This window comes from Schistocerca piceifrons, chromosome 2, assembly GCF_021461385.2.
Source record: "Schistocerca piceifrons isolate TAMUIC-IGC-003096 chromosome 2, iqSchPice1.1, whole genome shotgun sequence".
In the NCBI taxonomy this organism is placed as follows: Eukaryota; Metazoa; Arthropoda; class Insecta; order Orthoptera; family Acrididae; genus Schistocerca; species Schistocerca piceifrons.
The window spans coordinates 804,155,860-804,180,497 of NC_060139.1; the positions used below are offsets into that span (position 1 = coordinate 804,155,860).

General features: G+C 44.8%; 1 non-coding gene across 1 annotated transcript; it reads right to left on the bottom strand.

Moving 5' to 3' along the window:
• Positions 1-8,309: 8,309 nt before the first annotated feature.
• On the bottom strand, positions 8,310-8,393 carry Trnas-gga. The gene is given in 2 exon segments: positions 8,310-8,344; positions 8,354-8,393. It is a non-coding gene; the product is annotated as a tRNA-Ser (tRNA).
• Positions 8,394-24,638: the final 16,245 nt, after the last annotated feature.

The window sequence follows — 24,638 nt, forward strand, 5'->3', positions numbered from 1 at the left end:
TTCGCATGGCCAATGGCTAATCTCGCACTTACTCTGAATTTTGTTACCTAGACAAATGTTTTCCCGAAATTTCACTACTCTACATGAATAAATTTTTGGTGTTGCGGTTTTATCTGTCAGTGTATATACGCATATGTCATCATCGAAGAGAGGACGTGTAACTGGGCTCAAAGAAGCCGGTAGGAATAACCGGCGAATCTCTGAACATTTGAACAGTAGTGATGCCACAATTCGATGATGTTGGCAGGAATGGGTCAACCGTGGCCGAACACAGCGTCAAGAAGGAAGCTGTCGACGTAGGGAGGATCGAGTAACCATCAGAGAGGCACTCAGAGCCCCAAAATCATCATTATCTTGGATCTGAAGTGCGACTGGTGCTTCATTGGCCACAAGGATCATTGATAGGTGGCTCACAGAAAGGGGAATGAGCACGGTGGTACCCTTGCGCCGACTACTACTGATTACTGTACACCAGTTAACCTGTTCGGAGTGTTGTCGGACTGGAGTCTCAGTGACTGGAGTAGAATTTTGTTCAGTGATGAGTCCTGCTTCGAAATGAGTCCCCATGACCTGCGAAGACGTGTATGATGACGCCCAGTCAGCAGGGGGATGCCAACTTGACTGCCCCCAACCATATGGCCCAACAACCAGGGGCGCTACTTCATTTCATTTCAGGATCTCTTTGGTTTTCCATCCGCGGCAAAATGGTGAGTCGATGATATTCTACCGCCCGTTTTGCTACCTTTCATGGCAAGTCACCCAGGGCTTAAATTTCAGCAAGATAATGCCCGCCTGCACACGGCGGGATTTTTTGCTGGTTGTCATTGTGCTTGCCAAATCCCACCTTGGCCAGCAAGGTCGATGTATCTCTCCCCAGTTGAGAACGTTTGGAGAATTAAGGGCACGGCCAAGGCCAGCTCGGGATTTTGACGATCTAACGCACCAATTGGACAGAATTTGGTACGATATCCTGCAGGGAGACATCCAACAACTCTGTCAGTAAATGCCAACCCGAATAACTGGTTGCCTAAGGGCCAGAAATGGACCAGACAGTGAAGCTCTTTCTCTTGAATAAATCATCCATTTATCTAAAACTATAATCATTTGTTTGTCTGTTCTTGTACATCACATCTACCGATTTCTGTCCCATTCCGATAATTCCTTCGTGGTGGATCTTTTTCTTTTTTGTCTAAGAGAGTGTATAGGGTGATCCTATGGTGTACTGAGATATCATACAGGAAGAGTTTGCGACAGATGGTATCGGAAGCACCGAGGACGTCCGCCTCAGTTTCAGGAACATCGCTGCGCACAAACCAGTCCTGAGGCGGCCGATGTGGCCGTGCGGTTCTAGGCGCTGCAGTCTGGAACCGCGAGACCGCTACGGTCGCAGGTTCGATTCCTGCCTCGGGCATGGATGTGTGTGATGTCCTTAGGTTAGTTAGGTTTAACTATTCTAAGTTCTAGGTGACTGATGACCTCAGAAGTTGAGTCCCATAGTGCTCAGAGCCAAACCAGTCCTGCTGCCTTCGAAAATCACGCCTTTGGCAGCGCCACCAGGAAGAGAAACGCGCTCATAAGTAACCATGCACGAGCAGAAATTGTCAGTTCCCAATTTTAAGTCTCTTCTAGTCTCGCTAGGGAGCTCGTGCAGAATGTTCGTCGTGTCTTCAAGTATTCAAGTCGAAGTGTGCGGTAGAAACAACGACCGATAGATAGATCTTCAGTAAAAACAGAACTGTGAATTGAATTATAGTGTGTGTACAGAGACCGCCGGCCTAGAGGTTTTACTGAGCACTGTCAGTCAGGAACCGTCCTTCGATCAGTGCATCAAGACAAAAGATTAGTTTTCTTTCCACTTTAGTTCAGCTAACGTTATTTAGTTTGTGTTCATGGAGCTGTAGTCACCGCAAGGCAGATAGGCTAAACACAATTCGATGATGTTGGCAGGAATGGGTGAACCGTGGCCGAACACAGCGTCAAGAAGGAAGCTGTCGACGTAGGGAGGATCGAGTAACCATCAGAGAGGCACTCAGAGCCCCGAAATCATCATTATCTTGGATCTGAAGTGCGACATTCTGCAATTGTTGGAACCAGCGTTAGCAAAGCTAAGTAATGTACACTGCTGGCCACCGAAAATGCAACACCAAGAAAGACAAGAGGTAGCACAACAAAATTTATTATGTAGATAACATGTTGACCAAGTATCAAATGATTACGTTTACAGACGTCTGTGACATGTGGTTCCTGCCAGAATCAGTAGCCAGAGTAGCCGCCATTGTTGGAGATCACCGCTGCCACACGTCTCGGCATTGAGTCAAAGAGACGTTGGATGTGTTCCTGGGGTACAGCACCCCAAGCAGCTTCCACACGTTGCCAAAGATCATCTGGTGTGGCAGCTGGGGATGTAATCTGGGTCACTCGTTGAGCAACCATGGACCACATGTTTTCTATCGGCGAAAGATCCGGAGAGCGAGCCGGCCAGGGAAGCAATTCAATCTGGTTATTGCCGAAGAACCTTTGGACAATGCGTGCCACGTGTGGTCTCGCATTATCCTGTTGAAATATGGCTGTGGCCGAGCCCTGAAGGTAAGGAAGGACAACTGGCTCCAGCACCTCGGATATGTAGCGCCGGCTATTTAAAGTACCGGCAATGCGTACTAGAGGCGTGCGAGAGTAATATCCAATACCGCCCCATACCATAATACCCGGTGCATGACCAGTGTGGCGGTGCATAATGCAGCTGTCCAGCATCCTCTCTCCACGGTGTCTCCACACTCGAACCCGACCATCGTGGTGCTGCAGACAGAAGCGTGCCTCGTCACTAAAGACAACGCCATTCCATTCTGCCGTCCACATCCGTCTGTCATCACACCATTGGCGACGGAGACGTCTGTGGTTCTGCGTCAATGGTAGACGAAGCAATGGACGTCTTGCGGACAGACCACTCTGCTGTAAACGGTGTCGAATGGTACGCGCAGACACTGGATGATGCGTTACAGACGCAATGTGCTGTGCTATGGTTCGGGATGTCACTGAGCGATCCGTCACTGCCATGCGCACAATTTGCCTATCAGCACGTGCAGTGGTGCACCGAGGTGAATGCGATCGACCACGTCGGTCCGTCGTACCCTCCTGCATCCAATGGTCACATATCCGCATTACAGTTGTTTGGTTTCGTCCAACACGACTAGCGATTTCTCTGTATGATAATCCACAATCTCGGTAAGCCACTATCCTTCCTCTGACGAACTCGGATACTTGATCAAACGATGTTCGCTGTTGTCTACGAGGCATAACTGATCGTCTTGTGAAACAACCACAAGGTAAACACACGTGCCGAACGTACACTCGTCGAAATCGCCAAGCCTTAAATGGCGCTATGAGCTGGCGCCACAGGCGCGCGTGATGTGCGTCTGCGCTGAAATTCTAATCAGTTGCATATCTCATCGCTGCAAACCCATGGTGTAAATTTCACTTGATTCGGATGCTTCCTTCAGGGTGTTGCATTTACGGTGGCCAGCAGTGTATTTTACTATTCCCTATTCTGTATTACTTTCATTGTGCGTGTGCTGCCCTAGAATCCACGTATACGTCCTATCACGACACCTGTATTAATCTTTCTCAGCGGCAGCGAGATTCCCATCGAAGTGGTCGCCCTCAGGCCACAGCAGCTCCAGCAGGAACGGTTAGTAGTATTTCAGGGATCTGAGAGGAACGAGCATTAGAAGTAAAAGTCTACCAGACACGGTCTCTACAATGCATACTGTAAGAGCTAAGATCACTTCGTGTATGATATTGTGAAACACATTTCTTCTGCTGAACGAGAGCTCATAACTCTTAAGGTATGCATTATGGCCGGCCGGAGTGGCCAAGCGGTTCTAGGCGCAACAGTCTGGAACCGCGCGACCGCTACGGTCGCAGGTTCGAATCCTACCTCGGGCATGGATGTGTGTGATGTCCTTAGGTTAGTTAGGTTTAAGTAGTTCTAAGTTCTAGGGGACTGATGACCTCAGAAGTTGAGTCCCATAGTGCTCAGAGCCATTTTATGCATTGTGGAGCACCTGTGTGTTAGCCTTCTTTTATTCTAATGAACGTCCCTGTCATATTCCTGAACATTAACCATTCCTTGCTCATTTTGGTGGACCAGTTGTAAACACAGATTAATATTGAACTGACACACAGCAGCTCCAATGTGCCGCCTGTACTGTTAAACACAGATGACGTGTTTTTGTATAAATATCAGGAAGTACTTTCTGTTAGGACCTTATTTGTCCAGATGCCTCGTATCCTTTTTTGTACGTATGTCTTCGAATGTGCGTACGTCGATTGTTAAGGTTCTTGTACAATTTCTTTTCCTATTTGGCTTCGTTCTTGTATCACAGAGTCTCAAGAAAGTGATTGGCAGAAATGCTTAAAATTTTAAAATATTATATGCAGACAGAGATCCATACTGAATTGTGATACTACTTTTCTTTTAGTGAATCTGATTTTACCTACAATCGACATATTCCTCCTGAGAGAATCAGCAGCTGTATTGACATTTAGAACAATTCTCATTTACTTTTCAGACTCAGTTGCACACTTCATGATGTGTTTCGATCACTCTGGATCATCTTCAGATCTTAGCAAATACGTAAGTAACTCTTTTTGTCTGTTCATAACCACAGATCAGAGTGCTGTACTCTGAGACAGAGACAAAGACAGTACTCTGGTATGTGAGTCTAACAGAAAATACGGGTTTCTGACGCAACTACTTAGATTCCGAGTGCTCGAAACACGTCACAAAATTAAAAATGTGAAATTGAGACTGAAATGTAAATGAGAATTGTTTTACATTGATTTTACTCCTTAACAGTTACCAACAGCTTCTTTTTATTTGAAACATATTTCGTTTTTCTTCTTTGTATGCTTCTCTCAATAAATAAGCGCCGATTTAAGAACTATTCTTCTCACGAAACACTGTCCACAGTTTTGCAGAGGGTACATATTCTGTTACACCCTCCAACTCAACAAAGGTGAAGTCTCTGTTGTTTCCAAAGAAATACGTGATAGCACAGCTAATGTTCACAATACACGTAAACGATAATTCAGGGTGAGAAGCCATCCGAGAATGTCCGCTGACGATGTTGTTGGCTACAGAAACGTATCGTTGCGGATAACTAATGAAATCCAGAACGACTTAGTGAAAGTTTCCGTTTGTGTAGTAAATGACATCCTGCTTAGATGTAATCTAACCTAATGCTTATTAACGGGCGGGAAATCCCATTGTATTAGATGAAAGTATTGGCTAAGCAACGGAACGATGCGTGAGAATTGCGAAAATTGGGCTTCGATTGGTTGATAGAAATATAAAAAGTGCAGCGCTTATGCGATTGAAGTTTTGAACAGCAATTGAAACAGCTAAGACCCAATAGGTCACTAGGAACGCCTGGGTTGCCTGTCACGCTCTATAAAGAATTAAGGTCATGTTATTGACAAGTGATTTTATTGACAAGTCATGTGGCAAATACTTCATCATTGTAGGCGAATATGTTAACAAATTCAGACCGAATGAAACACACATATGTCACGGTAAAATGTGTCCAGACAGTCGCATGTGCTGTGCCACCCCACCCTCCCGTCCTCTTCCTCTGCCGGCAATGCTGGTGTGTATTCTCACATGCAAACTATCATAAAAGTGACGAATAGCATCCTGCGATGGGCTGTCCCAAGCGCCTTGCACCTTTTGTTGCAGTTCAACAATAGCTCCTGCAGTCTCTCGAGAACGAGTAAGTTCCCGCTTCACCATGTTCCATACGTGTTCAGTTGCGAAGTGACCTGGTGATCTTGCTGGCTAGGGCAAATGTTGTACACCATGAAGAGCACGTTGCGTCACAGCACACGTACGTGAACGTGCGTTGTCCTGCAGAAAAAGAATATCACCTTCCTGCCGAACCACAGGAGTAACAACCTGTGGTTATAATGGGCACTGGTTACTTTAGGCTGCAGAAACTCCAAATGTGGCCGCGAGTTGTAACTGGTGTTCCGCAACACCGCGAAGCCTGGGTTGGGACCAGCGTGTCGTGGGCGAATGCCCTTCGGAAAACGCCGCTCACTAGGTATACCCCGACACATGTGCGTCCATCACTCACATGCAGACTGAAACAGCTCTCATTACTGACGGCAACAGAGCCCTATTCCGGTCTCCAGTTGACTCTCCGATAACACCAGAGTAGCCGTACTTGGCGGTGCCATGGGGTCTGTGGTAGCTTGGCTAAAAACACACGTGATGGTAGTCCTGCAGCAAGCTGACGCTTCCCAGTGGTCCTCGGTGACATACTCAGTGCGACATGTGCCTAGATTTCTTTAGTGGATGGCGTGCGGTTGGCCACTGCTGCCCCAAAAATGTGTCGATCTTGATGTACGTCTGTACCACGAAGACGTCCAGAATTTGGTCTACAGGTGTAATAATGTTACACACACCTCTGCTGAAAGCGAAGACACACCATCGGTGCATTGTGCCCAACACCGTTCGATATGTATATCCAGATTCCCATATGCAGCAATCCGACTTTGTTCAAATGGCTGAAGTTGTTCAACAGTAGTACATACTCGTCAGTGGGGTATGGTTGAATCCTACAATGAAATTTGCATACGCTGTTCGCCTTTAAACTCAGCACAGTTACTGCCTGCAGAGTCAAAACAAAGGCTTGCACAAAGTCATCTGATCGCTGATGACCGTGACAAGTGAATCACTAACACTACAACCGCTCAGTAAGCATATGTTCTACTCTGGTGCCACGGAACGCAGTCTTTGAGGATATACATTTCTTTTCTGCTGATGCAAATCGAACAGATAAGACCAATTTAGGGAAACCAAATAGAAGGCTTGCATTCGTCAATAGAAGACTGGGAAAGTGAAGTTCGTACAAGATATGGATCGCTTATAAAACAATGGTATGGTCCTTGCTGGAATACTGCTCAAATCTGGAGGGGACCATATCAGGTCGGGGTAACCTAGATCAGTGGACCTATACAAAGGTCGGCGCGAACTGTTTCAGACTTGTATGACTGACGGAAGAGTGTTACAGAAACGCTGAACAATCTTCAGTGACACTTACGAAAAAGAAATCAACAGCACACCTCACGAAAAATCCAGTTTGAAAATTTTAAGTAAAGCCCTTAATGGCGATAGCTGTGATTATTTTTCAGCCATCCCTCGACCTCACCTCCTCCCCCCCCCCCCCCCCCCACACACACAGACACGTTAAACCAGTAGCAAAAATAAAATTAGACTAAAAATTAGATGAATAACATCGTAAGCTCCCTCCCATGTTTTGAGGTTGGATTACCTACCAAAGTAAGATCGAAAGAAGCCTGAATTGAAATGCTCTCTCATATAACAAGTTCAGACTCGTGAAATTATATATTAGTAGTAACGCAATCTTACTGCAATATTTAGAAAATATGAGCTAGAACAGGAGAGACATGCTTTGCGCAACAGGTTTATAATGTGCATAGCAAATAGTTAATTGAGTTGCGTGAACTTGATTAGTCATAACACACATCTGAATATACATGAGAAACGTGCAAACAACAGCGCCTATACCTCCATTGTGTGCAACTGGCATGCAGTGCATGCTCTGTTAGCATAACCTACAAATGCAGGAAGTAACTTAGTCACACTTTGTATAAGGCGATGAACTGCAGCTCTGTCAGTTCGGTCAGCGCCTCATTTCTCTTTTGTTCTGAAATGCATACTTAGTAAGATGGTGAGTTTCATTAGCACAGTTACTTAATAATTTAATACTGACTGTAGAAACAATTAAGAAAACAGCTCTCTTTACTGATGACAAGATCGACTCTATGCTGTGTGCGTAAGTGCTAATCTCAAAATGTAACTCTGTGTAAATTCGTCAGAATAGAGAAATTAGCAAGGAATTACTTGTGATTTCCATAATGTTTGAGTAGAAAAAAACATTCAATTATTTCCAAAATATACAGTTAAACCACGATGACACACACATAAATGCACAAAACACATGAAACCACAAGAAATCTTGGAATGAAAGAAAATCTAGACGTCTTGAAAAACATTGAATGGAGCTCATTGAGCCGGCCGGGGTGGCCGAGCGGTTCTAGGCGCTTTAGTCTGGACCCGCGGGACCGCTACGGTCGCAGGTTCGAATCCTGCCTCGGGCATGTATGTGTGTGATGTCAAATGGTTCAAATGGCTCTGAGCACTATGGGACTTAACTTCTGAGGTCATCAGTCCCCTAGAACTTAGAACTACTTAAACATAACTAACCTAAGGACATCACACACACCCATGCCCGAGGCAGGATTCGAACCTGCGACCGTAGCGGTCGCGCGGTTCCAGACTGTAGCGCCTTGAACCGCTCGGCCACCCAGGCAGGCTGTGTGACGTCCTTAGGTTAGTTGGGTTTAAGTAGTTCTCAGTTCTAGGGGACTGATGATCTCAAATGTTAAGTCCCACAGTGCTCAGAGCCATTTGAACCATTTTTGAAGCTCATTGGCTGGGGAAGTAATGAATTAGAATACTCTGCTACTCGGATGGATTAATAGTAGACCGATTCTGTACCGTTCATGGAAGACCACTCTCTTCACACAGCTAAAACCTAAAACACATTCTCAAGTCCGGGAATATTCCGTGCAAATCTCCACTTCAAGTACGCAGTACGAACTAAGAAAGTAGTGTTCACAAACTGCACGATATCAGCGAATGACTAGCAGACTATGATTGCAAATGTGCTCAATTTTACGCAGCCATACAGCGCCTTCCTATCCCGTAGCACTCCAATCAACAACAACAGACCGACCAGACTACACTAGAGCTTGTTTCTGAGTTTCAGACACGACGTCCATCGCCCGCTAAGAGGCACGTGGAACTGAAACTCAAAGATTATTTGTCTACCACGTTACCAAACTTGCCAAAGACACTAACGCTTGTCGGAATTAATACTTCGGAACAGAACATATCTTTGCAGTGTATTTGAGAGTTAACAACACGCGAAATAATGAAGTAGTGGAAGCGCAAATGTGACAGACGAGTTTAAACATGCCACATGGAGATATACAACAATTTTTGCTGCGTTCTTTCCATCCATGGAATCAGAAGAAACATCAGTATTTGCTACAATAAGAAGTATCAGAGGCATTTTGTAGTGATTCATAGAGTATAAATATAAATCTGGTAAGGACCAGGTGCTCAAATTTATCACGGCTTTGCAAGGCCCCTATATTGTGTTGTTCTTGTTGTGGTCTTTAGTCTGGAGACTGGTTTGATGCAGCTCTCCATTTTACTCTATCCTGTGCAAGCTGCTTCATCTCCCAGTACATACTACAGCCTACATCCTTCTGAATCTGCTTAGTGTATTCATCTGTTATCCTCCCTCTACGATTTTTACCCTCCACACTGCCCTCCAATACTAAATTGGTGATCCCTTGATGCCTCAGAACATGTCCTACCAACCGATCCCTTCTTCTAGTCGAGTTGTGCCACAAACTCCTCTTCTCCCCAGTTCTATTCAATACCTCCGTACGTGCCAGATAAGAAATTCCAGCGTTTACGATATCATCCGAATCGTGCTAGGGATCCATCATTTATGCCGAGTATCGTGAATAAGTAGCTCGTTAAATCTTACAAATTTGGCCCATGAAATATAAATGCGGCAGGCGGCTTGGAAATCACAACATGGTACAATAGATCGTATTCCCTGCCATTTACTTCACATTCATTTGCAGATTACGACTACAGACATTGAAGGGTTTCCTTACTTTTTTTAACCGGCGACCTAGACTTCACACATACCATAATGCATTTCATGTGATCTTGTTTGAAGGCTAAGCTTGGTAGAAATTTTTAAAAACCATTCACAGAGAGGAGGTGCCTTCTTCTCTCTCTTGATAGCGGATATAAAAAAGTGTAAGTCATACGTCTCAAACACAGGGCGTCTGACTGAACGAATGGGGCGCGTAGAAGACAATGAAACAAACAAACAGTCCTAATAAAGATAAGTCTGGGAACACGAACACAGCATGACAGTCCCTGAGGATTCAGACCGCAGATTTTTAACTGAGAACAAATGCATTACAATAAGGGCTCCAAGTGAACACCATTCTCGTGAAGGTAGGCTTCAGCAAGTCTCCTCATCCATGCCTGTAGACGTTCAAAAATCCCAGGTGTGTTCCGAATTCACTGACAACCAACTGCTATGCGTTCCCATAGTTCATCGAAACCATTAATAGGCATAACGTATTCTTTGGGGTCCATCCACAACTGTTGCTGAAATTTTCATTATGAAAAAATCCGCTTCAGTGGTACTCGACAAATCCTTTATTTGGCCAGAATCGTACACGTGACCTGCTTTCCCGGATGTACGAGGTCCTTACACCATCTTGGAACCAGCGCCTGTATACACGCACGGTAAAATTCTAGACCAACCTGTTGGAGCCACTGCTTGGCAGTGTTCCACGAAGAGAGTCTTTTAGTTTCCCAAAGAGATGATAGTCACATGGAGCCAGGTCAGGACTGGAAGGCAGTGTTGTCAGAGTTTTGTGATCGCTTCCATGGTTTTTTGACTTACATGTGACCGTGCATTGTCGTGCAACAGCAAGACATCCTGCTTTTGCCGATGTGGTTGAACACGACTCAGTCGAGCTTGAAATTTCTTCAGTGTCGTCACATATGCATCAGAATTTATGGTGGTTCCACTTGGGTGAATTTGCATGATGCCACTCCATTGATTGCCTCTTCGTCTCTGGTGAAAAATGATGGAGGCATGTTTCATCAGCTTGTAATGTCTCTTGCAGCGGTCTCTCCGCGATATTTTCAGAAATTTTATAAATTATATAACTCAGTACATATCTCGAAATATCTCTTCTTATATTACCGATTCCTAAACTTTAACATACGATGATTATCAATGCAAAGTAATTTCAAGCCCTATTATTCCTTGGAGCGTCCATTTACTCCATGGAATAGCTTCTCTGCTATCTGTTTTCCCTCATGAAAAGAATGAGGAGTGCTTGCCGATTAGCCGTGAAAGAAGGAGGATGTGTATGTATGTATTGTTGAGCTAGTCGCCATCTTGATGAGATTCTGTATGAGAAGGAATTTAATACATGAACTAAACTAAAGTAAGTGTGTTCACGTATTATTTAACTGATTATTATAGACAGTGTCTGATTACTACGCTGTGTTGCACGGGATCAGTGGGGAACGTCTGATTTACACTGGACGAACCTGCCGTTTTGAATGCTCAAGATATCCAGTTACTTCAAATAAATAAGCTAACACGGTCTTACCAGCAGATCTCCGGTCTTCCCCATGTGATCACCGAAAGTTAATAATTATTACAAGTGTTTTCAGGAGATCGACTGACAATTTTCGTCGCGCCGAGACTTCGAAATTGATTCACTGCCTTATGGAATTTAAGTTAAGCTCAATTTAATCAGGATAGAACAGTACTGAACTGTGTGAATGTGATAAGCCTGCTTTGTGAATGAAAATTCCCTTAACATACGCATGTTTTTACTATCCTGATCAGTGAAGCTAAATCAGGCTGGTGTGAGAGAGGTTTTTAAATTTTAGATCCCACAAAAAAAATATTAAAACCTGTCACAATTCTTCCAAGAAATTCATCTCCACCATTCTCGCATTGTTCCAAAATTTCGCTGCATACTGTTTTTCTTGTTTCTTTGTGAGCCACTGTCGACTTCCTGGGAACCCACCTGGCACAAACCTTTTTTAACGCCAGCACTTTTAGTATTCTGCAAACACTTCCTTCCCCTATCCCTACGTAGCGTGACAATTCGTTCATTGTGATGCATCTGTCAGTAGTCACCAATTCGTTAACTCTCTGCACATTGTCTGGAGTGTGTGCAGTACGAGGCCTTCCGCTGCGAGGACAATTCTCAATATTGCCGTGCCCGCTTTCATCACGTAACCTGCTTACCCACCGACTAACTGTACTGCGATCGACAGCAGCATCTCCATACACCTCTTTCAACCTCTTGTGGATGCTTCCCACTGTCTCGTTTTCACAGCAAAGGAATTCTATGACAGCACGTTGCTTCTGACGAACGTCAAGTGTAGCAGCCATCTTGAAGACATGCTGTTACGTCACCACTCACGGGAACAGGTTGAACTAAGTTTGAAAACAAGCTGGAAGGCTGTATCTACACACTGTAAAACTTTCACACATGCAGAACGAAAATTGTATTTTTACGAAAATAGTGTGCATTTCTTTTGGAGTGACCCTCGTAAAACGCAACTTCAACCGCTAAAAAACAATAGGTATATAACACAGCAAAGCTTCGAAATTTCCTGTACAAAAAAAAATCCTTCGGGGTTCAGGCCGGGGGAACTGGGATGCCATGTTATTGGCGAGCAATGACCAATACAGTTCACATGAAAGTGTGCCGGTTCACTCTCAGGCATGTACCAAGTACACGTAAGTAACATCACCCAAATAATTGGTTAGCTTGTGTTGGAGGAAATGAATGTATACCCGCCCAGTAAGCAGGCTAGGTGGGATACGTCCCTATCAATATGGTTACTTCAAGATCAGTTTTTGCTTCACTCCAATGAAGATAACAGCAGCAATGTGCTAGCAGCAAAGCTGCAGCAATGTGGCCTTACACATTAACAGTGTTGTAACACTGGCATGACTGTACTTGTGCACAGGTCATATCGGGGAAAGCAGTGATTTCCGGACTAAGACTAGGATTTTTTTTTTTAGTTTCATTGTACTCTACTTGGTCCTTTTTTTGTAGCTGATATAGTGAAACAGCCTGTATAATTTACTACTAGTTCATCTTAGTAGTTCAATTACGGGTACTAGGTAAACTGATATGCCACGTTTGCAGTTTCTTGGTGAAAGATTCCATTGCGTTTTATGCAAGGTGTGCCAAAGCTTTTGGGTCAGATCGAAACAGGTGACAGTGGGCCCATAACTAATGATATTGGGATAGGGAACTAATGGTCGGATATGCAAATTTATTGTGTTACGGAAACACAAAGCGTACAAAACGCAACAACAACGAACTTCATAGTAATTGTTCAAAGCGACGGCCGCCAGTCTCAATGCGTGCTTGGCAACGGCGCATGAAGTTCTGCCACACTCTCTCGAAGATCACTGGTGACTCAGCAGCTTGAACCCTAGCAAATAGGTCTTCATCCGTTTCTACGTGGGTTTGATACGCCAGCGTCTTGACGTAACCGCAGAAGAAAATAGTCCACGGCAGAGGATCTCACATTCCAATCCAACCATGAGGGTACGTGTTGTTCAGGTGCACGTGGACATTAACATCGAAGTGAGCTGGAGCAACGTCATGTTGAAACCTCATTCTTTCGCCGACAACGAGGGGTACGGTCTCCATGAACATGTCGCAGGAGAACAGATAACGTGGACCAGTCAAACGGGAGGCAGCAAATAAGATTCTATTAGGTGATCTTGGACAATGCCTGCCCATATGCTGGTGGCCACAGATGTGAGTGGCGTGCGGATTGTCCTCATCCCAGACATGGCTGTTGCGTTTGTTGAGGCCGCTAGTGAATAATACAAACTGTACGAATTTCGGAACTACAGCACCGCGGTGGATAATCCATTGACAGAAGTGAACGCGGGGCTCAAAATCCGTTTGTGCTTGTACACCTTCTTTGTGATAGCGATGTAACACCTGTTGCCCAAGTACTCTCTACACTGTATCCTTCGAAATTGCGTTTCATAGGCAAGTTCACAGAGTACTGGGTGGTCGGCTACATGATTCAACACCATCTCTTCAAAGTCTGGAGTTCGGACATGTCTTTGGTGGGAACCTTGGGGGCTCTCCGGGTGGCTTGTATGACCCCGTCTCTCGTTAAGTCGGTATCCACTGAGATAAACTTCTGCCACTTAGGATGATGCCTGTTGGGAAAGCGTTCTCTGTACATTTGTGTTGCTTTACGGACACTACATCCTACAGCACCGTACGTTAAATGCGTATCTGCCAACTCTCGTGACGAGTGGCCTTCCCTGTTTGACTATGCGTCATGCACTGTACACGGTAACACAGCCCTCCATAGACACATCAGAAACTGTCTGCTGCAGTGGACAACTGACACCAGGGATAGTGGTGTGCGTGGGACACAGTTTAATTCGCCGGTGCGATGCATGTGGTCGTCACATGACACACGTGCTATGAGCTAAGTTGTGCACAGTATATTTGTGTGGTGGTCAGGTGTGTACGCTATTTTCACCCACTGCCTGTAACAATGTACAACCGACACCCGGGATTTATGTGGAAGTCCAGCAGAACTGCGTGTGCCATTAAAGTACATGCAATGGGACTGGCGGTCGTCGCTTTGAACAATTACACTACTGGCCATTAAAATTGCTACACCAAGAAGAAATGCAGATGATAATCGGGTGTTCATTGGACAAATATATTATACTAGAACTGACATGTGATTACATTTTCACGCAATTTAGGTGCATAGATCTTGAGAAATCAGTGCCCGGAACAACCACCACTGGCTCTAATAACGGCCTTGATACGCCTGGGCATTGAGTCAAACAGAGCTTGGATGGCGTGTACAGGTACAGCTACCCATGCAAATTCAACACGATACCACAGTTCATCAAGAGTAGTGACTGGCGTATTGTGACGAGCCAGTTGCTCGGCCACCATTGACCAGACGTTTTCAGTTGGTGAGAGATCTGGAGAATGTGCTGGCCAGGGCAGCAGTCGAACATTTTCTGTATCCAGAAAGTTCCGTACAGGACCTGCAACATGCGGTCATGCATTATCCTGCTGAAATGTAGGGTTTCGCTGGGATCGAATGAAGGATAAGGCCACGGGTCGTGACACATCTGAAATGTAACGTCCACTGTTCAAACTGCCGTCAATGCGAACAAGAGGTGATCGAGACGTCACCCCATACCATCACGCCGGATGATACGCCAGTATGGCGATGACGAATACACGCTTCCAATGTGCGTTCACCGCGATGTCGCCAAACACGGATGCGACCAACATGATGCTGTAAACAAAACCTGGATTCATCCCAAAAATGACGTTTTGCCATTCGTCCACCTAGCTTCGTCGTTGAGTACACAATCGCAGGCGCTCCTGTCTGTGATTCAGCGTCAAGGGTAACCGCAGCCATGGTCTCCAACCTGATAGTCCATGCTGCTGCGAACGTCGCCGAACTGTTCGTGCAGATGGTTGTTGTCTTGCAAACGTCCCCATCTGTTGACTCAGGGATCGAGACGTGGCTACACGATCCGTTACAGCCATGCCGATAAGATGCCTGTCATCTCGACTGCTAGTGATACGAGGCCGTTGGGATCCAGCACAGCGTTCCGTATTACCCTCCTGAACTTACCGATTCCATATTCTGCTAACAGTCATTGGATCTCGACCAACGCGAGCAGTAATGTCGCGATACGATAAACCGCAATCGCGATAGGCTACAATCCGACCTTTATCAAAGACGGAACCGTGATGGTACGCATTTCTCCTTCTTATACGAGGCGTCACAACAACGTTCACCTGTTTATGTATGAGAAATCGGTTGGAAACTTTCCTCATGTCAGCGCGTTGTAGATGTCGCTACCGGCGCCAACCTTGTGTGAATGCACTGAAAAGCTAATCATTTGCATATCACAGCATCTTCTTCCGGTCGGTTAAATTTTGCGTCTGTAGCACGTCATCTTCGTGGTGTAGCAATTTTAATGGCCCATAGTGTACTATTATCTACACTGTTTTACGCGGTATAATTTGTGTACGTTGCCGGCCGAAGTGGCCGTGCGGTTCTAGGCGCTACAGTCTGGAACCGAGCGACCGCTACGTTCGCAGGTTCGAATCCTGCCTCGGGCATGGATGTGTGTGATGTCCTTAGGTTAGTTAGGTTTAATTAGTTCTAAGTTCTAGGCGACTGATGACCTCAGAAGTTAAGTCGCATAGTGCTCAGAGCCATTTGAACCATTTGTGTACGTCCATAACGCTATAAATATCCATTTCCGACCATTGGTTCTCTGTGTTAATACAATCGGTTGTGGGCGTTCTATCGCCTACTTCAGTTGCACCCAAGAGGTTTGAGACACACTGTAGGTTAATACTTATCAACTGATTTCCTAATATTATTTTTTTAATACGCCGTTGCCGCTACTACGAATACGGGGTTTTAGAGGCTTGTAAATTGCGGAGGAACGGGGATAAAATGGTCTAATGAAATTATGTTTATTTCTCCGTATACTCTTCTTGATTAACGTCCAATATCTCTCAGCATTATGTGGTTCCCCTTTTATTGTGCAAAGGTGTAGATACAGAATGTTCACTAAACAGCAGTGCGGAACAGTACGGACAGCCTTCCTGAAACAGAGGTCACAGCGCCAACTTGGACGGCATTACATGCGGCCTTCTGGGCATCATGCAGGAACGGAGCGATCAGAGTCTCGCAAGATCTCTGATTGCAGAATCCATAGTGATTTTTATACAGGACATTTTCATTCTTAGAAAACTTCATACTGCATGAGCATAATCCGTTCCATAATTCTACAACAGAGAGACATCAGCGATATAGTCTTATAATTATGTGCACGTCCGACAACCTGTCTTGAAAGCGAGAACAACCTGCGCTTTTTCCTGTCATTATGTACCAATCGTTCAGACATCAGAAAACATTAATCAGGAGAAAGGTAGCCTGCGTAATGTCCAACAAAACAGCAGTAGGAAATTGTAAAGCAAGAGGTCGTCATTTGAAGAGTGTCGTTTTTCTAAAAAACGCTTTTTCAGTGCTTTGTGTTCTCGATACCCTGTTGCATGTTCCTAGACTTGATCCAGGTGCCAAACCAGGAAGGAAGTCTTTCAGTTACATTAGTAGGAGGCACATGGTCTCTAGAGTTCCAGACTTTCACATGGGAGAACCGGCTTTTGTTAACTACAGTTCTGCTAGTTAAAAATCTAACGCTGTAATTCTGAGGTTGTTTTATCAGAAATAAAACGTAGTGCCTCAGTAGTATTACACATGAAATAAAAACTTTCTTCCTGCTATTCTGTCCATAAACGTCATTTTGAGACCGTGTGTGTATACAGAATACAGAGAGATTCTTGCAGAGAAGAAAACAGCAACCAGACACTGTTAATAATGCTACTTATTTACACAAATACCGCCGTTACCGGTCTGGAACAGACAGGTTCATCTTCAGACGACTGTTCACATTTATATTACATTTGTTTGTTCACGTTTACATTAGTTGATGGAATGAACAACTAACAACTGATAAAACAACAAGAAATGCAATATAAACATGAACAACCATCTTAAGATGAAGCTGGCGTTTCGAAACCGATAAAGACGAAATTTGTGTAAATAAGTAGCAGTACTAACAGTGGCTGGTTGTTCTTTCCATGTCTTCATGAACAACTTGTAAGAAATTTCTTAATGTCATGTAAATCCAGTCAGATTCCTGATAGGACCCTTAGGATTTTCTTAATAATGTATTTATTTTCGAATTTGTCTCATTGCTTTTTGCCGTGACGCAGTGAGCAGCATAATTCTGTGATGTCAGAATATGTTCTCAATTTTTAGGGTTCCCTAACTTAATTGGTAAAAACGGAACTCTTATAGGACCACTTTATTGTCTGTCTGCCTGTATGTTTGTCGTCAGACCGACTGTTAAAAACAATTTTTCTCAGGAACGAGAAGACGTCACATACTATGCCCTACGGTCCCATGGCGGCGTAAAAAATTGAATCTCTAAGCTAATGCAATCAAAAGATAAGGTCATTTATGTCATACATTTTGATACCCGCAAACTCACTCATCAAAAACTATGTAGTACTTCCCGTTGACCTAAAATCGTGAAATTTGACGAGAAAGAAGATTTAACGGTACAAGTAAAGGAAAATATCTGAAACTGTTAATTTGTAATTATATTACACACAAAAATTTGTCATTTCTTATCCAACTACCTTTTTGTCCACCTGTTAAGACCCCTTTTCCTCTGGAAGGGACTGACGTATCAAGTTTAAAGATACGTCACGCAATAAGGTTTATGGTCACTGGCAGTGCAATCAAAAGGTACGGACATTTCTCTCACATATTTTGATGCTCGCAGACACCCTCATCAAAACCTATAAAGTACTTCTCGTTGACCTAGAATCAAAATTTGGTAGCAAGCAAGTTTAACGGTACAAATAAAGGAAAATATCTGAAAAATGTTGATTTGTAATTATATCACAAGAAAAAAATTTTGTCTTTTGTTAACCGACCGGCTGTCGGTATGTCTGTTAAGACCCCTCTTTTATGAGGAACGGATAGACGTATCAGGCTGAAATATATGTCCCATAGCATAGTCTACGATCCTTTGATGATGTAAAAAACTTAATCTTCTTAGTCAATGCAGTCAATAGATACGGCCATTTATGTCACGACTTTTATTACTCGCAAACTCACTCATCAAAAACTATACGGTACTTCTCGCTGACCTAGAATCATGAAATGTGGCAACCAGCAACATTTCACAGTGAAAGTAGGACAAAGATCCTAAAACTGTTGATTTTTAATTTATCGTACGAACATGTTTTTGCCATTTGTTATCCAACCTTCAGTCTGTTCGTTCGTTCTGTGGACACCCTTTTTCTCAGGAAGGGGTGGACGTATCAAGTTTAAATTTATGTCACATACTAACATCTATGGTTCTTTTTCGATGTAAAAAGCTTAAGATTCTAAGTCGATGCAATCAACAGATACGGCTATTTCAGTCACATATTTTGATATTCGCAAACTCACTCGTCAAAACCTATAGGGTAGTCCCCATTGAGCTAGAATTTGGCAAAAAGCAAGGTTTCACAGTATAACTAAAAGAAAAAATCCGAAAACCGTTAACTTGTAATTATATAAGATAAAAAAAATTTCTTTTGGCATTTTTATCCGACTTCAAATTTAAAAATAAAATTCTCTCAAAAGTCCTGGAATTCTCGCGACTGATATCCTGCCAGTATCAAAGTCGATAACAGGCAAAAATCGCCGAGATCCTCGAGCGTAAGGCCTACTAACACCTGGACAATTTTTGGATGTAAGTTTATGTACAGGGAACAACTGATTTGTGATTCTTCAATTTCTCCAGGCGTATTTTATGACGAAATAAATCTCGGGTGAACAGCCTGGTATAAGTGTGCATAGGACACAATATTTCGGCAATCGACCACGTTGCCATCATCAGGTGCACTGATTACTTGTCCTATGCACACTCATACCAGGCTGTTCACCCGAGATTTATTTCGTCAAAAACTGATTTCTTTTCCATTCTCCCGACAAATGTCAGATTTAGCATGTTTACCAATTCCATTTCCCACTCTTTATTTATCCTTAATATTTTTATATCGCGAATGTGTTAGAGACCAATCTCCACGTGTTAAATGGTCCCAGTGCTTTCTGAACGAAGTGGTATTGGGAGAGTTGGATCGTCAGTTTTAATTTCTTCAAAAGAGGAATGGTTTAAACTGTCCAGTTATCTTACGTCACAGAGCATGCACTTTTTCTGCATCATGAAATTCTCGCCAGTACGTTGAAGAGCAGTGGCATAATGTTGAAATTGTCGTTCGATACGTAACTTCTCGACCAGTTTTTCACGGACAGAAAAAAATAGCAACACAAAAAAATAATTAATGTGGTATAATGAAGCGGGCCGGGGTGGCCGAGCGGTTCTAAGCGCTACAGTCTGGAACCGCGCGACCGCTACGCTCGCAGGTTCGAATCCTGCCTCGGGCATGGGTGTGTGTGATGTCCTTATGTTAGTTAGGTTTAAGTAGTTCTAAGTTCTAGGGGACTGATGACCTCAGAAGTTAAGTCCCATAGTGCTCAGAGCTATTTGAATAGTATAATGAAATTTCAGGAATACATTAGTCTAGGTAACATATTTAAGTGACGAGCATAGCAAGATCACAGGTTAATGCAAGTGCGAGATAAGCCATTGCAGGAGCCGCATGGCAGTTTGTGGGATGCAGATCCATGCCTGTTGTATTAGGTCGGTGAATACAGGGACGGTTAATGCTGTTCGTGGATGACGCTGGAGTTGTCGGCCGATAACGCGCCATATGTGATCGACTGGAGACATATCTGGTGATCGAGTAGACCAAGACAACATGTTGACACTCTGCAGAGCATGTTGGGTTACAACAGTAGTATATGGGCGAAAGTTATCCTGCTGGAAAACACCTCCTGCTATGCTGTTCATGAATGACATCACAGTCGGCCGCGGTGGTCTAGCGGTTCTAGGCGCTCAGTCTGGAGCCGCGCGACTGCTACGGTCGCAGGTTCGAATCCTGCCACGGGCATGGATGTGTGTGATGTCCTTAGGTTCGTTAGGTTTAAGTAGTTCTAAATTCTAGGGGACTGATGGCCTCATATGTTAAGTCCCAAAGTGCTCAGAGCCATCTGAACCAAATGACATCACAACAAGTCGAATCACGGGACTGACGAACCGATTTGCAGTGAAGGTGCATGGGTTATCAACGAGAGTACTCCTGCTGTCATGGGAAGTAGCACCCCATACTATAACTCCAGGTGTAGGTCCAGTGTGTGTAGCACGCAGACAGGTTGGTTGCAGGCCCTCAACTGGCCTCCTCCTAACCAACACACAGCAATCTACAGCTACATCTACATCCATACACCGCAAGCCGCCTGACAGTGTGTGGCGGAGGGTACCTTGAGCATCTCAATCGGTTCTCACTTCTATTCCAGTCCCGTCTCGTATTGTTCGTGGAAAGAAAGACTGTCGGTACGCCTCTGTGTGGGCTCTAATCCCTCTGATTTTATCCTCATGGTCTCTTCGCGAGATATACGTAGGAGGGAGCAATATACTGCTTGACTCCTCGGTGAAGGTATGTTCTCGAAACTTCAACAAAAGCCCGTACCGAGCTACTGAGCGTCTCTCTCGCAGATTCTTCCACTGGAGTTTATCATCTCCGTAACGCTTTCGCGATCCCTATACGATCCTGTAACGAAGCACGCTACTCTCCGTTGGATCTTCTCTATGAAGGACAGCACTGGCACTGAAGCAAAACCAGCTTTCGCGAGAAAACACAACAGGCCTACACCCTGCCCTCCAATGAGCTCTCGCTTGACACTGCTGAAGTCGCAAGTGGCGGTAGTTTGTGGTCAGTGGAATGCACGCTATGGGGCGTCAGGCATGGAGCTGTCCTTGAAGTAACCCATTTGTAACAATCATAGCGTGTAGGCTTTCACGGCCGGCGTCTTCAGTAATTAAAACTTCCGGGCTAAGAGGCCGTGGTCCAATAGTAGAAATACTTCTCCCTCAGATGATGTTGCCTGCAGCTGGCAACGAAACGTCAGGGAGAAGTATTTCTACTATTGGACCACGGCCTCTTAGCCCGGAAGTTTTAATTACCATTTGTAACAGTTTGTCTTGTCACTGTGATGCCAACTGCTGCCGAAATTGCTGTTGCAAATGCAATACGATGCATGATGGCCTCACCTTTCGATAGTGCCATGGCCATCCAGAGTCCGTTCTTCTTGCGACCGTATATTCACATGACCACAGCTGGCAGCAATCATTTACAGTGGCTATATTCCTGCGAAGTCTGTCTGCAGTATCGCAGAAGGAACATCCAGCTCCTCGTAGCCGCCGGCCGCAGTGGCCGAACGGCTCTAGGCGCTACAGTCTGAAACCTCCCGACCGCTGCGGTCGCAGGTTCGAATCCTGCATCGGGCATGGATGTGTGTGATGTCCTTAGGTTAGTTAGGTTTAAGTAGTTCTAAGTTCTAGGGGACTGATGACCTCAGAAGTTAACTCCCATAGTGCTCAGAGCCATTTGAACCACTTGAACCATACTCGTAGCCCTATTAGACGACCTCCTTCAAACTCAGTGAGGTGTTGATACTAAGGTATTTATCGCCTTAAAAGTATTCTTCTCTGAAAGCAACTCTCTACATCCAGTCTCAAAGGAAAGTAAAGCACATGACCTTTACAGCGTGTATTTAAAGGAAATCAGATTTGCCTCCTCTTATGGGACTGACGCGAAATTCGATTTGAACAATCATCATCTTTCAGATGTAGAAGCAGGCCTACCAATCGTCTTTTATGTCACAGAACTTTGCTGCGTGTTGCGGCTCGTTTCTTTTTTTTTTTCTTTTTTTTTCGTCGTATATTCTGTGCACTTCTCCCTCGGGCGCTGTTATTAGGGCGTGCGGTAGAAGCTTCTAGAGAACTCGTCGGCTAGCGCAGGCGGTGGAGCCTGGAAAGTTCGCTGAGCGGCGCCTACGTGACGGGCCGCTCGTGACAGTGGCGGCCGTGGCCCTGTCCCACCTGCGGCTGGCTGGCGGCCAACCGGCTCGCCCCAGCGCCAGCCGCTCTCTCTCTCTGGGCCTTCTTGCTCGGCCGCGGTCACTGACTCCGCGCATGTTTATAGCACGTGCCTCTCGTTCGCTCAGGACTGTGGCCCGCGATACTTGTTGTCCGCTGAACACAGTGTGTTCGAATAAGCCAACCGATGTACACTGAGCCATGCGATGGCGATATGCAGACATACAGATGACAGTAGTAGGAATAAAAGGCCGGTGCATTGGGGGAGCTGTCATGTGGAAAGGTTCCCCCAACTGGTAGTTGGAGCTAGACGCCCGGCACGTGTCATTTCGGAAACCGTTAGGGAATTCACTATTCCGAGGTCCACAGTGTCAAGAGTGTGCTAAAAATACCAAATTTCAAGCTTCACTTCTAAACACAGACAACGTATTTGATGACGGCCTTCACTTGACGAGCGACAGCAGCAGTGGTTGCGTAGAGTCGTCGGTGCTGACAGACAAGCAACACTGCGGGAAATGACCGCAGAAATCAATGTGGAACGTACGACGAACACATCCGTTAGGGCAGTACGATGAAATCTGGCGTTTATGAGCTAGGCAGCAGACGACCGACGCGAGTGCCTTTACTAACAGCACGACATCGCCTGCAGGCTTCCTCCTGGACTCGTGACCGTATCGGTTGGACCCTTGACAACTAGAAAACCCTGACGTAGTAGCAATACTCCTGATTTCTGTTGGTAAGACCTGATGGTAGGGTTTGAGTGTGGTGCAGACCCCACGAAGCCGTGGCCCCAAATTATCAACAAGGCAGTGTGCAAGCTGGTGTTGGTTCCTTAATTGTGTGGGCTGTTTTTCCATGCAATGGACTGGATCCTCTGATCCAACTCATCCGATCATTGATCCGATCATATTATGTTCACCTACTCGGAAAGCATCTGCAGCCATGTTCCCAGACAACGACGGAATGTTTATGGAAGACAATGCATCATCTGGTCGGGTCACAACTGTTCGCGATTGGTGTTCGAAACCATTCTGGACAATTCTAGCGAATTATTTGACCACCCTCGAATATTTATGACTCAAAATCGCGAGGTACACAAAATCTGGTACCGGCAACATTTTCGCAATTATGGACAACTATGGCGGCAGCATGGCTCACTAATCCTGCAGGGGATTTCCAACGATTTTTTGAGCCCATGGCGCATCGAGCTGCACTGCACCGGGCAAAAAGAGGTCCGACACGATGTTAGGAGGTATTTCATGACTTTTGTCACCTCAGTGGATTGTACACTTCTAGCCAGAACGTACTGTATTAAACTGTTTGCTGACAAGCCAACTAGTGTATTGTGCACTCTTGGACACTAACATTGCAACACCAAGACAGCAACATTTAACAACAAAAGTCAAACTGCCATGAAGTGCACTGCATGCTTCATATGCAACCGCACGAAGTAAGAAGTAGCGCTGTCTACTGGGGGGGGGGGGGGGGGGGGGGACAAAAACACGGAAATACCAAAGCCACAAGACATTAGCAATCATCCTAGCACGGTGTATGAACAGCGTTGCGATTAAAAATGGCTCCTAGTAGTCTCGGATTGGATAAATACAGGTTTACATTTACGTCTACATACAGGTTAAGATCAAATAAGGCAGTAGGGATCCATAACATTCCATCAGAATTTCTAAAATCATTGGGGAAGTGGCAACAAAACGATTATTCACTTTGGTGTATAGAATGAGTCTGGCGACTTTCGGGAAAGCATCATACACACAATTTCGAAAACGGTAAGAGCTGACAAGTGCAAGAATTATCGCACAATCAGCTTCACATCTCATGCATCCAAGTTGCTTACAAGAATAATATACAGAAGAGTGTAAAAGAAAATTGAGGATGGGCTAGATGACGATCCGTTCGGCTTTAGAAAAGGTAAAAGCGCGAGAGAGGCAATTCCGACGTGGCGGTTCATAATGGAAGCAAGACTAAAGAAAAATCAAGATACGTTCATAGGATTTGGCGACCGAGAAAAAGCGTTCGATAATGTAAAATTGTGCGACCAGTTCGAAATTCTGAAGAAAAGTAGGTGTAAGCTATAGGGAGAGACGGGTCATATGCAATATCTAGAACAGCCCAGAGGGAATAATAAGAGTGGACAACCAATAACGAAGTACTCGTATTATAAAGGGTGTAAGACAAGGATGTAGCCTTTCGCCCCTACTGTGCAATCTGCATATCGAGGGAGCAATGGTGTAAATAAAAGAAAGGTTCAGGAGTGGAATTAAAATTCAAGGTGAAAGGATATTAATGATACGATTAGTTGATGAC